The sequence below is a fragment of the Rattus norvegicus genome, chromosome 18 (genome assembly GCF_021556685.1).
Source record: "Rattus norvegicus strain SHRSP/BbbUtx chromosome 18, alternate assembly SHRSP_T2T, whole genome shotgun sequence".
Lineage (NCBI taxonomy): Eukaryota > Metazoa > Chordata > Mammalia > Rodentia > Muridae > Rattus > Rattus norvegicus.
The window spans coordinates 55,473,736-55,488,327 of NC_141551.1; the positions used below are offsets into that span (position 1 = coordinate 55,473,736).

The 14,592-nt window shown below is 37.9% G+C and overlaps 1 long non-coding RNA gene across 11 annotated transcripts in view; it reads right to left on the reverse strand.

Moving 5' to 3' along the window:
• LOC102548951 (uncharacterized) overlaps positions 1-14,592 on the reverse strand; it is a 123,290-nt gene that overhangs the window by 37,747 nt on the left and 70,951 nt on the right. For 5 of the 11 annotated variants that reach the window (XR_015642999.1, XR_015642996.1, XR_015642997.1 and 2 more), the window contains one exon: positions 10,272-10,405. The exons of 5 other annotated variants lie outside the window; for them this stretch is intronic. This is a non-coding gene — a long non-coding RNA (uncharacterized LOC102548951). Of the gene's footprint in view, positions 1-10,271; positions 10,406-13,056; positions 13,574-14,592 lie in introns of those variants that run through there. One more of the 11 variants, XR_015643002.1, reaches the window with a different exon arrangement.

A 14,592-nucleotide genomic window follows, 5' to 3' on the forward strand; every position in this document is an offset into this window, starting at 1 on the left:
ACTATGGACCATACCATCACTGAGGTATGTAAGAAAGATAGATGAGATGTCCCCAGGTCCTTGGGTATAGAGGTTGTTGTAGATCTAACTACTAGGGTTTGATACCCCATAGTCACTCATGTTTAGCACTTGACCCATTGTGCGTCTCTGGAATGGTCTCCATATACTGAAAAAGGAAGCTTCTTTGAGAAGTGAGAGCTACACTTATTCTCTTCGTATAAGAGTAAATACTTAGAATACAGTTTTAAAATATGCTTATTTGAGGCAATGGCAACAATAGGTTCTCCTCTAGGGTCTGTGACTTCTCCAGTCATGGCAGTAGACTAGATTTATAGTACCAGACATGAACTCCCTCCTACTAAGAGGGTCTTAAGTCCAATTGGATGTCTGCTGATACACGCTAGATAACAATCTCAATATAGCACTATTCGGTATATCTTGCCAGACTTAGTAGCACAACTTATTGCTTTTCCCCCTGGGCAGATTGCATAACACCTTCTAATATTATAAGAGCTAGTCTTTATGGAGCAGGCTTCTGGGTCAGTTCCAGCCTTATTCCTCCAAACCCTGTGTCCAAAGTGTGTGATGTCTTCAGCAACATGGTTTTGCTTTCAAATTCTGGGAGTCAACCAAGTACAGTGGCGATAGCCTATGATGCTTTGAGAATCTCTTGGAGCCCCTCCTGATAGGCAACTTGAAGTAGAGTTTCCTATGTCTGGCAGCATGTGGTTGTGGTTCTTGTTATTGTTGGTTTGGTTTGTGACTGTTGGATCACCCTGTGTGGTATGACTCCATTTAGACTACAGATGCATTTTATATATACATATATATATGTATATATATATTTAAGTAAAATTGTAAGATAATATGGCTTTTCAAACATAGTTACTGTCATTTGTCTCTCCTTCCTCTCTCTCCCATTGCAGTACCATTCCCCAGCTAATGACCTCATTTTCTCCATTCTTTCCTCATAGCACCCATGTCTGACTATGCCCCTCTCCAGAGCTCCTTTTCCACCTGTACCAAGGTCCCTTTTTATGGTCCTGGCTTCTGTGGTTACATCAGGTTATATCCTTACATCTAAAGATTCAGAGCTGGGATCCACATAAAAAGAAAGAACATGTATATGACCTGTCTTTCTGGGCTACCTCACTTAGTACAATATTTACCGGTTCTATCCAGCTGTTGGATAATTTAATTATTTCACTTTCATTACTAATGAGTAGGACTCCATTGTGTATATGTACCACCTTTTCATCTGCCCAAGGACGTTTAGGTTGTTTCCATTTCTTAGCTATGGTGAATACAAACAACATGAATTTGACTAGCAAATATTTACAGAATTGGGTGTTGACTCCTTGGGAAGATATAGCTGGGTCGTCTGGCACATCTGCTTTTAAATCTTTGACGCTTCTGCACTCTGATTCCAGAGGAACGCACCACTTTGCAAGCCCACCATGAAAGTTACTCTTCTGAATCCTTACCACCAATTGTCAGTTGTTTTCTTGATCATAACCCTCCTGAAACCTCACAGCCAAGATGAAACCTCACAGTAGTTTTAATTTACATTACCCTGATTGCTAAAGATATCAAACATCTTAATGTTTTCCTTAGACATTATCATTTCTTTTTTCAAGAAACCTCTGCTCAGTTTCATAGTAAATTTAAGTTTGAGAAGCTTTATTATTCTTTGTTGCTGATGCTGTTGTTATTTTGTTATCTATAAACTCTCTTTGAATGTAGAGTTAGGGAAGATCTTCTTTTATTACATTGATATTAACGCCTGATTTTGTTCTGTCCTACTTATATTACCATAACTCTGTAATTTATCTTGAAATCTGGTTTACTAATCCCTTTAGAATTGTATTTTTCCAGGATTGCTTTGACAATCAGGTTTCTTTTGTGATTCCACATGAACTTTAGGACGTTTTCCTATCTCTGTGAAGGATATAATGGGGATTTTGATTGGGATCGTATTGAACCTTTACATTGTTTTTGTTTTGTTTTCTTTTCTTTTCTTTTCTTTTCTTTTTTCTATTTTTCGGAGCTGGGGACCGAACCCAGGGCCTTGCGTTTGCTAGGCAAGCGCTCTACCACTGAGCTAAATCCCCAGCCCCTTTACATTGTTTTGATAACACACTCATTTTCACAATATTAAATTCATGAGCATGGAATAGCTATCCATCTTCTAATGTTTTCTTCGATCACTGACTACAGAGATTTAAAGTTTTCATTGTAAAGGTCTAACTATCTTGATTAGACTTACTCGTAGATTTTTAAGGCTGTTATTGTGAGTGAGAGAGTTTTCATGATCTCTTACTGAACATAAAGATTTCAAACTAGAAGCCAACTTGGACTACAGAGCAAGACAGTATCTTAAAAAAATAAATAAGTAAATGCTATAATGATAAATGATATTCACCATTGTTCTATAGAATTATATTATATACTGTTAAAAAACAAAACAAAAAATGTGAGGATATAAAATGTTTGTTCTTATTTAATATTACATAGTTTTGGAGTATTCTCAGAGATAATAACATTCATCGAGAGAAACAAAAATGGAGGTCATTTAGACAACAGGAAAGGTACAAATCTATACCTATATCAACAATAACCTTATAAGGAACAATTATAACTGAAGAAAGAGACGGGAATATAGTTCACTATCAGATTGTGTCTTTTGTAGACTGTTCATAATTTACACTTACAAAGGAGAGAATATGGAAATATTTGAATTGAAACAAAAGTGTGGGGCTCAATGGGCTCTAAAAGAAGTAAAAGTTTGCAGGGTATTAAGAATCATTCTGGAGGAACCAGAGAAGTCAGTCGTGGACACACCAGGAGAACACTTCCACAGAATCACCTGACTGGGATTCATGGAACATGCAGACATCAGGGAGCCTGTAAATGTCTGACCTAGGCCCTCTGCTGATGTTACTGTTAAGCGGCTTAGCTTTCTTTCAGAAATCCTAACAGTGCGATGGGGGAGGGGGAGGCACTGTCTCTGACCCTTTTTACCTCCTTTGGGACCCTTTTGCTCCTACTGGGTCACCCTGCTCATTCTTGATGTGATGGTACTTCCTGGTCCTGTGGTAGCTTGTGATGCTGTGTTTGATGTCCCTGGGAGGACTGCTCTTCTCTGCGTGGAGGAAGAAGGGAACAGATCTGGGGTAGAAGAGAGTTGAGAGAGCCTACGTGGGGAGAATGGGGGACTGTGGTTGGGATGTAATATATGAGAGAAAAAAATTTAAATTAAAAAAAATGAATTTATGCCCTTCTGCAGGAAAAATAACTTTCTAGACTTGCACAAATCCAGATGAGTCTATTCTTTCTAGAAAGTAAGAATGAAGGACTCTGGAGAAGCAGATGGCCAAATGCCCTGTGCGCAAGTCTCTCTCAACTCCCCTCTGAAGCTCTGCTTTCATGGTCTATAGTCATACTGAAAATATAGGTCTAGTGACCTTTCCTCCTTCTACTCCATGGGAGGCTTCTGTCTTCCCTGAGCTTGCCTTAAGGAATCTTCACTCTTTTAACAAAATAATCGTTTACCAAGCCTCTACAAAGACACAAATATGTATGTCTACTGCTTTTCTCTACAATGTGGATTTCAGCACAGATTACAAATGACGGTAATGCTAACGTGTCTAAAATTTATCTCTTTTTGTAAATTTAAAAGATTCCTGTAAACTTCAGGAAATCCACCCAGATCCACATATCATTGGTCAAATGGGCTCCAGAGAAGTACCCCTGTGACTTAATGGCCTAAGTTTCCCACCTGTTGCTGATTCCAGAGGGTGGGATTCCTCCCCAATTCCCTGGTTTTAGGCTCCCCTCCTCCCAACTACCAAGATCATGGGTCTAAAAATTTCAAATGTATGCCTAAAAAATAATTCTCCCTAACCTACTTAATCTTCACACACACACACACACACACACACACACACACACACACACTTTCCAACTTCCTGCCAAGTCTAGGTGTTTCTTCAAAATCTGCATCCAGGACAACTCGAGAGGGTCTGCCCATAGGTGCTCTCCTCTAGTCTCACAGACTGTTTTAACTCAACCTGCACCTTCGTAGTGTCAGATGATCCCACAGATCCTAGACAGCAGTGAAACAGCCAGCTCTCTCAGGACTTGGCCAGCAACCCAGTTTTCTCATGGCTCCCCAAGACAATGTTGCTCCCAGACAGCATGAAGTAATCTAAAGAACACAATGCCCTCACACCTGTTCCTCATTTTTAATTAAACAAAAAAAGTGTTAGCTTACATGCAATTCCACCAGGTTCCTTATAGGGTCCTTTGCAGTTTTTCTTAAAGATGTATTTTCAGTTATGTGTAAGTGTGTGCATTCATGAGTTTCTATACATCATGTGCATGCAGGTACTGATCAATGGCAGTGGGCATCAGGTTTCCTGGGGCTGGACTTATAGGCGTTTGTGTGCCACCTGATGTGAGTGCTGGGAACCAAAACTCAGGTCCTCTGAGACAAGAGGAAGTGCTATTAACTACTAAGCCATCTCTCTAGCTCCCATCTCAAGAGTATTGCTAAATTTATCTTTCAGCATTTTAACTTCAGGGAATATGGCTTTAGTTCAGCTTGGAAAATTTTGCTGAATGCAGTAGCAAAATTTTCCACCTGGGCAAGTCCGTATGCCAGGGAGCCACAGTTCACCTCAGCCCTTCTTCTCCACAGTAAATGGACATGAAAGAACTGAATGAACATCAAAGCAAAGCTTGTTGTGGTCAGAAAATCTCTCAAAGACTCTACAGATAGATTGAAATAAAGCACCATCCAGATTCATTTCATGCATTTCCTAACATGTAATAATGAAGAAACAAAAACTCCAGGAGGCCATCACGAACAGATTTGAAATTGAGGGGAAAATATTTGGTAATGGAGACACAAATTAACTGCAGAGTAAATTACTTCCTAGCACTGGAGAGGAGTTTTTCTGCTAGGCCCTAGCTCCCCCGCCCTGTTATTTCTTTTTGATAACAGATAGGTGAGTTTATCCTGCCCAGAAGCAGAAAGGCATTTGTTACAGATGGCTGCCACAGTCATGACTTCACGGGCTGAGCAGTTAGATTGATGGATTAAAAATAAGGAGAGTTTCAGATATAATCCTAAAAAAGATTCTGGGCTTTGATATGAACTTTATGAAATTACTGTTATTTGGGGAATAAGTTATTTCAAAGGTCCTATCAGCCCTGAAGAGAATGATATTGTTTTGTGACAAACATAAAATGATTCGCAATAAAGCCAGTCCTATTCTTCTACCTCAGTTCTGGCCATGGCTAGCCGATCAAAGCTAGGAATATTAGAAGTAGATGGGACGAATTCATGTGTTCTCATGAGAATTGAATTTAAACAGAGGGACCTGGGGTCCTGCGTAGACATGGTTGCCTGACAACTAAGTCAAATCTATAATACTAGCTCCATTAGTGCTTCCCTAAGGCCCTAGATCATTCATTCTTGCATGGCTGCTTAGCTGTTTGGTTTGTTTGCTTGTTTGTTTTTAATTCTATGAAGTAAGTCTGTTTTTTGCCTGAGTTAGTGAGAGTAATTTTCCTTCCATGGGTTGCAATAAAATGAACATTGCCTAATATATCTGCCCAGAGGAGAATGTCATAAAACAACGTGAAATATAAATGAACATGAGCCTATAAAAGGGACGGATGAATTGTAAAAAATAAAATGCCCCTTTAACTACAAGTTCATAAGCAAAACTAAGAAACATTTATTAATCTTCATCATTCTTTTCTTCAAATAAACTAATTATTTCCTGAAATTAAAATGTAAGTACACCATAACCACCTTCCAATCTTTCCCATGAGCCCCTATTGATGTCTCTCAAAGTAATAGCATATATATATATCACACGCATATATGTATAGTATTTAAATATATTATATAACATATAGGATATATAACATATATAATATTACAATGGATAGATATAATATACTGTATATTTATTGTGTATATATAACAAATAGTGTTTCATATATATTCATGAATATATTTAAAATATATTTATGTATAGGAATACATATTGCTAAATATATAAATAAAGGCTGCTGTTTGTATAATGTTATTTATATGTATATGGTTTCTGAACTGGCCGCTTGAATTATGAGATTTTGAGAGGCTAGAGGAAAGTCTTAGTAGCTAAAATCACCTGGTTTTCCAGAATAACCAAATTCAGTTCCCAGCACCCACACTGAGTGTCCCACAAAAGCCTGTAACTATCTCCAGGGGATCAAAAGCCCTCTGCTAGCTTCCACATGTAGCATCTCTCTCTCTGTCTCTCTGTCTCTCTGTCTCCCTCCCTCCTCCATCTCCCTTTCCCTTTCCCTCTCTCTCTTTCTCCCTCCCACACTTCCTCCATGCCTCTCTCTTCCCCCCAAAAATTACAAAAGCAAATCCTTTGGGGGCTGCAGAAATGGGTCCATAGTAAAGAGCCCTTGCTGCTCTTACAGAGGACACATGTTCAGTTCCTGGCAGCCATATCAGGTGGCTCACAATCGTCTGTAACTCCACTTCTAGGTGATCTAACATCCTCTTCTGTTCTCCATGAGAACCAGATGCATACTCAATATATACATATATACAGGCAAACATTCATACACATAAAAATAAATATTTTTAAAATTTTAATCTTTACTTTTAAAAAAGATGTTGACTTTACAAATAGAAAAGGCCAACCAATCAATAGATACACAGAAAGGCAGTGTTTATATGGTCTACGTTATTCTGAGGATCTACTTCTTCTCCAAGGATTAAATTAATTCTTCAAAGCTTAGTGATTATGCCTTATAAACGTGATGCTTACAAAAGGATTGCTGCCCAGAGTTTTCGCAGTCATGTGGATAATGCCAGCATACAAGAAATTAGCTGAGCTCTAATCCTAAAGATAACTGGGAAAGAAAACAGCTAAATTGAAATGTCCCATCATTTTTAGCTAGTCTTTACGATGGTGCTTATCTTTATCCAAGATTAATGACATTGGGACTCCAAGAAGACAGTGATGTAGTAGAGAAGGACTTGTGCCAATTCAATGTACACCATTCTGGCAAAAGTAAATCATACATGATGACTAATTCCAAAGATACAGTTTTTATGGTATTAATTTCCTGGAACTTCCATGGCAAAGATCTTTCAATAGATACATAGGACATATATAGAATACATCAAAATCATATCAGCATTTTAAGTGAGAACTCATCAAGATTAATATTTAAGGAATATATACATTATTATTTTGTTGCATATTGTTTTCAAGTGACTTTTTTATATAATTGCCTTGAAGTGGAGAAGCTTGTCATTTCTTTGTGGTGTATGTACTCTTTAACCAAATTAAAACTAATTTTCTTGGGTCCTAATTTCATTTATCACATGTTCAAAATTACTAATTTTGCTGAAGTACACTCGTTATTCATTAGTAGAACTTAATTACATTTCATTATGACAAATCTTTAAAACATATGATGCTTAAAACCTTGATAATACAGAAAATAATTACAAAAATTTATAAATGTTTATTTTGTCCAGTGTTCAAATTTTACTTTTTCAAAACATAAGGGATTAGTATTTCTTCCTAATTGCTGAGTGAGACAGGAATATTTTATTTCTTAAAATATTGTATAATGCTATGTAATAATATTTCTGGGTTGTTTCTTAAAATAAGCAGACAGTGTAGCACTCTGTGTGATATAATGTGCCCTTTATGCCACGCGGATCATTTGTTTCAGGCACAAAGCACTGGGTCCTGTGCTGGGGGCTGAGAACTGAGGAGCCATAGTTCCTGCCTGCCTGCCTGCCTGCCTGCCTGTCTGCCTCAGCATTTGAAGACCCTGCCCACCAGTGTACTACGCTGTGGGAGGAAGGAAACTGCCATGCCCAGCCATGCTTGAATTCAGAGTTCTCAGCCTCTCCAGCAGCAAATCGCACATGGTAAAGAGTCCTGTCTAAATTAAGAAATTGTCTAGCCCTGGCTTCAGATTTCTCCATATTTACAGTAATCATCAGGAAAGAGTATCATTCCTCAGCACAGAAGTTAGGATAACTGGACACTGTGTCTCTTAAAACAATACCTCATTGTAGCAATCTGAAATTTTGGGAGTGATGAATGAAATTAGCTTAATATCTGGACTAGAAATTTGGCACTTAGATGAAACTTTCAGCAAAGACACAGTGATTCTTTTTCAAAAGGGGAAGTATGTTGGGGTGGGGGGGAAGCTCAATAAACCAAATAAGAAAGTCAATGGAAAGTGTTGTCAATTAATTAGAACTGGCGAAAGAAAGAATATCATGGATCAAAGATAGGATTTAGGAATTATTACATTCAGAAGAAATAATGAAGGGGCTAACACTAAAATACAGATTTCAAGACCTCAGAAACATTATTCCAAGAACAATTCTATGAATCTTTGGTGTATAAGTAAGAGCTAAGATTAAAACTAAAAGAGTAAAAACAAACTATTTGGTTAAACTGTCTGGCTCATTGTTCAAACATCGGAAACATAAGCATCCACACCTGGAAAACATTAGCTGGCATGCCATGCGCTGAAATCCCAGCACTTGGGAGGAAGTAGCTGGAGAATTAGGATTCAAGGCCAGTTTAAGCTGCATAGTGAACTTGAAGACATCCTGGACTATGGGAGATCCAAAAGCAAAAATAAACGAATAAATAGGAAAACAGAACCTAAAATAAGTATGACCATAAAAGAATATCTTAACATGAGATTAGTTAATAGGTCAAAGACAGAATATTGGAATCTAGAAAAGAGAAGTATGAAATTATTTAAAGAGTAGCAACAGAATTCTCAATAGAAAACATAGACACAAAACATCTGGGCTGATGAATTTTAAGCTATGAAGAAAATACCCACTAACCAAAATTGTTATGCCCCTCAAAGCTATCCTTCAACATAAAAGGAGAAATGAAGACCTATCATGATAAGCATCAGCCAAAACAATTCAGGACCAATAAGAGCATTACAAAAGATGTGTAAGGGAATACTGCACACAAAGGAAGAAAAAAAGATAACAAGACCATGTGAATGAATAAATCCCAAGAGGAGACAACATAGATAAATAAGAACTAGGAGAGAATTAAATATTGAGTAGATAACCCAGAAGATCACTAAAATGCATAATGGAAAACCAGTAATTAATTCTCCAGGTAAAATGGCTACATAGACCAAAAGCAACACCCAACCCTTTTCTAAATGAAAAAACATCATTGGCAAAGAGACACACAAGGCTAAAGGTAAACAAGAAAGTGATGGTCCAAGCAAATGGAAATCAAAAGCAAGCATGAGCATCTACATCATATCTGATGAATCAGACAAGAGATTAAAAGGCTCACTGCATGTTAATAAAGGGAACAATCAACCAAGAAGAAATAAAATTGTAAATACATATTTGCCTGTGGTGATTTAAATGAGACAGGCCCTACAGAGGCTCATGAGTTTGAAATCTTGATCCTTGGCTGGTCGCACTGTTTGGGAAGGTAATAGAACCTCTAGGAGATGAAGCCCTGGTAAAGCAAGTATTGTACTGAGAACACTATGGTTTGTACTATAGACAAAGGTTTATAGCCTTGTCTTGTTTCCCATTCTCCCCTACCCTACTTCCTATATGTAGATAAAACATGGTGACTCTGCCTCCAGCCCCTGCTCCCATACCATTATGAACTCTATCCCTCTACAACTGAAAGCCACAATGAGCCCTTTACTTTTTAAATGTGCTATTTGTCGGGGCATTATATCTAAGCAATGTAAAAGTAATTAATATACACCAAACATTGATATACTCTGTTTTATAAAAACAAACACTATTGGACACAAAGAGTAGATCCAGGTACTTTGATAATGAGAGATTTGAATACCCCACTTTAATCAATGAAGATGCCATTACTTAAAAGGAGGTCAAATAGATTAAAAGGCATTATATAATATCCCATACTACAGTCGAGGAATACCCATTCTAAGTGGCCCATGGAATTTATTTCAAAATATGTCATGTTATATGCCAGGAGAGATGTTTAACAAGTAAAAAAGTGGAAATAACTTCTTATATTATATTAGGTAAGAATGGAATAAAATTAGAAATCTACAATAAAAAAAACAAAAAAGAAAGAAAAACTACATATATGAACACATGCAAATTTGACAATATGCATTTGAACTCTAACAGAAAAAACATCATGGGACAAGGTGAAAGTTTGCTAAATTAAAATGAAAGTAAAAACACAACTTACTACGATCTTTGGGAGCGTTGGGAAGACAATTCTAAAAGCCAAAGCTTCTTGCTATGAGTGCCAGAAGTTAAACGGAAAAGAATGCTCATGCAGATAACCAAGTGATGCACTTCCAAATCTTAGAGAGAAAAGAACTAGCCAAATACAAAAACAGTAGACAAAAGCAAATAAATAAAAAAGTAACAAACAAACAAATAAACATGGGGGTAGAAATTGATTAAATGAAGGCTAAACAAGAACAATACAAATGACAAGGAGACCAAGAATTAGCTCTCTGAAGAGATTTTTTAAAATGATAAATTCTCATCCAAAATAAAGAAAATAAAAAGAAGCCCCCCAAAATAATAAAATTCTAGATAAAAGGGGGATATTACAGAAAATGTCTCTGGTATTGACAGAGCATATTTTGAAAGCTTATATTTCAATAGACCAAAACCTCTAGAAGAAATGCATAAAATTATACATACGCATATGACCTTAAAAATATCAAACTATAAAAGAAGATGCAACTAACTTATACATATCAATGGCAAGCCATGAGATTAAAGCAGTATTAAAGTGCGTTCCAAAAAAGAAAAGCCCAGAAAGCAAGATATTCATTGTCGGACTCTACTAAGGCTTTACAGAGGCGAAAACGTAAATGCTCCCCAAACTATTGCTTAAAATGCAAAGAAACAGAGCCATTTCAAGCTCACTTTACAAAGACAGCATTACCTTTGTACCAAAATTAGATAAGGACAACAAAATCATTAATTCCTACTTACCACTCCGTATGAATATAAATGCAAAAAAAAAACCTCCCTCAAAACAATATTAACAAACTGAATTGAACAAAATTGTTCAAAAGAGCAAAGAGCATGATAATTAATCCTAGTACTGACGTGAAAGGCTCATTGCTACTGGAAGGCGCTGTGCATGACGCCAAAGGAGAAAGATAATTCACATGCGAACTACAATAAGGACTCCTGGAATCCCAGGTCATTCTGATTTACATTTCCCTGATGACTAAGGACGTTGAGCATTTCTTTAAGTGCTTCTCAGCCATTTGCGATTCCTTCATTGAGAGCTCTGTGTTTAGCGCCAAAACCATTTTTTAACTGGGTTATTTGGTTTATTAGAGTCTAACTTTTTGAGTTCTTTATATATTTTGGATATTAGCCCTGTGTCTGATGTAGTGTTAATAAGTATCTTTCCCCAGTCTGTAGGCCTTACAGAGGCTGTTCAGTTTCGTGAGGTCCCATTTATCAATTGTTGATCTTAGAGCCTGAGCCACTGGTGTTCTCTGCAGGAAGCTGTTTCCTGTACCAATGTGTTCAAGGCTATTTCCCTCTCTCTCTTCTACGAGATTTAATGTATTTGGTTTTATGTTGAGGTCATTGATTCACTTGGACTTAAGTTTTGTGCAGGATGATAAGTATGGATCTGTTTACCGTCTTCTACACACAGACATCGAGTTAGACCAGCACCATTTGTTGAAGATGCTTTCTTTTCTCTATTGTATGGTTTCAGCTTCTCTGTCAAAAATCAAGTATCCTTAGGTGTGTGGGTTTATTTCTGAGTCTTCAGTTCTATTCCATTGATCAACATGTCTCTTTCTGTTCCAATATCATGCAGGTTTTTTTTTAATCACTAATGCTCTGTAATACAGCTTGATGTCAGGGATGATGATTCCTCCAGAAGTTCTTTTATTGTTGAGAATAGTTTTTGCTATCCTGGGTTTTTTGTTATTCCAAATGAATTTTTAAATTGCTCTTTCTAACACTGTGAAGAATTGACTTTGGATATTGATGGGGATTGCACGGAATCTGTAGATTGCTTTCAGGAAGATGGCCACTTTTACTATATTAATTCTACCAATCCATGAGCATGGGAGATCTTTCCATCTTCTGAGATCATCTTCAATTTCTTTCATCAGAGACTTGAAGTTCTTGTCACGCAGATCTTTCACTTCTTGATTAGAGTCACCCCAAGGTATTTCATATGATTTGTGGCTATTGTGAAGAGTATCATTTCCCTAATTTCTTTCTCTGACTGCTTATTCTTTGAGTAGAGGAAGGCTCTTGATTTATTTGAGTTAATTTTATATCCAGCCACTCGCCTCTCACCATCTGTTTATCTTTGGTGTTAGCTGGTCTTGCTGTTTTTGTCAGTGGCTTGACCCTCCTTTCACTCTCAGGTGTGTCAGCATTCCTGGGAGGCCAGCTCTCTCCCAGCGGGATCTGGGCACAGAGGGGTGTGGCACAGGGTCAGTTCTAGTCCCAGACAGAAACTGAAAGAATTCTGTCCCAGTCTGCTCCTCGGCTCCTGCATCCCAAGGACTCCAGGCAGGTCTCTCAGAGCAGGAATGATAGACCTACAGCATTCTCAGGTTTGTCAGCACTTCTGGGAGAACAGTTTTCTCCCATTGGCATCTGGGCACAGACCAATTCATTTTTAAAAATAGAACAGATAGTTGGGTAGGTAGGAAGATGAAGGCAGATATGGAAAAAGTTTGGGGAGATATACAAATATGATCAAAATATATTATATGGAATTATCAAACAATTGATTAAAGTATTATTAAAATAAAATAAAGTTTTTTACATAGTTCTTACAAATCATAAATTAAAAATTGAAAGTTATTATCACTTTGGACATGGTGGTATTTGAAAACCTATAAAAGATGAACCAAAATGGAAAGATAAAATAGTCCAGGAAGTTCGGGCATATTTAAGAGGAATGGAAAAGAGAAGAAGCTATAGTACTGACCATGGATATAGCTCCTTACTCACTTTCTTCCTTTTTAATTAATTAATTTATTTATTCACTTTATATCCTCATAGCTGCCCCTTCATTCCCCATTCACACAGTCCATCACCTAATTCCTATTCCCTTCTCCTCTGAGAGGGAGGAGGCCCTGGATATCCTGCCACCATCAAGTCTATGCAGGAACAGGTCTATCCTCTCACTGAGGCCAAACAAGGCAACCCAGTTAGGGGAAAGAATTCCACAGGCAGGCAATAGCTTTCGGGACAGCCCCTATTCCAGTTGCTGGGGTACGGCACATTCACTACACATTAGGTACAGCTCATGTATGCTCTTTGGTTGGTGGTTCTGTCTCTGAGAGTTCCCAAGGGTCCAGGTAATTGACTCTTTTGGTCTTCCTGTGGAGTTCTTATCCCCTTTGGGGCCCTCAATTCTTCCCCCTAACTCTTCCATAAGTGTCTCAGAGCTCTGTCCAATGTTTGACTGTGGGTCTCTGCATCTGTTTCAATAAACTCCTGGGTGGAGCGTCTCAAAGGACAGTCATGATAGGCTTCTCTCTGCAAACATAACAGAGTACCATTAATAGTGTCAGGGATTGGTGCTTCCCTTTGGGATAGGTCTCAAGTTGGTCTAGTTATGTGTTGGTCTTTCTCTCAGTCTCTGCTCCATTTTTGTCCCTGAGTTTCTTATAGACAGGACAAATTTGGGGTTGAAAGTTTTGCGGGTGAGTTGGTGTCCTTATTCCTACATTGGGAATCCTGCCTGGCTACAGGAGATGTGCTCTCCAAATTCTGTATCTCTCCTGCTAAGAGGCTCAGCTAAAGTCACCCCCTTAGACTCCTGGGAGCCTCCCCCACCCTGGGTCTTTGGCATGTCCTAGAGATGACCCTCCGTCTTCCTATCCCAGGCAGCTGCAGATCTCCATTCACTCTCCTGGCCGTCTGGCCCTCTAGCTCCTCTCTTTTCTCTCCCACACCTGATCCCAAACCGCCCCATTCCCCTCCCTATCCCCTCTCCCACCCAGTTCCTTCCCTCCATTTTCCTCCTATGATGATTTTGTTTCCCTCTTCTAAGTGAGATTCGATCCTCCTCCCTTTATCTCCTAAAATGAAGAGGAAAAACTCATTGACTCATTAAATGGCTTTAGTACAATGGTTTGGTAAGCCAAAAAGAAATTGGATATAGTGGGATGCTTTCACTTGGGATGCTGTGAGTTCACGGCCAGCCCATGCTACAATATGAGACTCTGTCTCAAAGAAACAATCAATCCAAAATAAAATGAATATTAAAAGAATAATTCAGATATATTTAGGTGGATCTGTGTGATAAAAACATGTTTTACAATAAAAAGACTGAGCCACCTAGTAAATCTTTGACAACATTTTAAATGTGATAGAGTATAAAGACGCCTCACATGCAACTATTTATTACGTCCTCCTCTTTGAAAGCTGAGAGAAAAGTACATTTTCTGCAAAGGTTAAATCTGATACAATACATTTCATGTTGATTTGCCTCATCACTATGACAAATAGGAATAAATATTCCAAGCATTTAAGTCATAATCTCTATGGTTGAA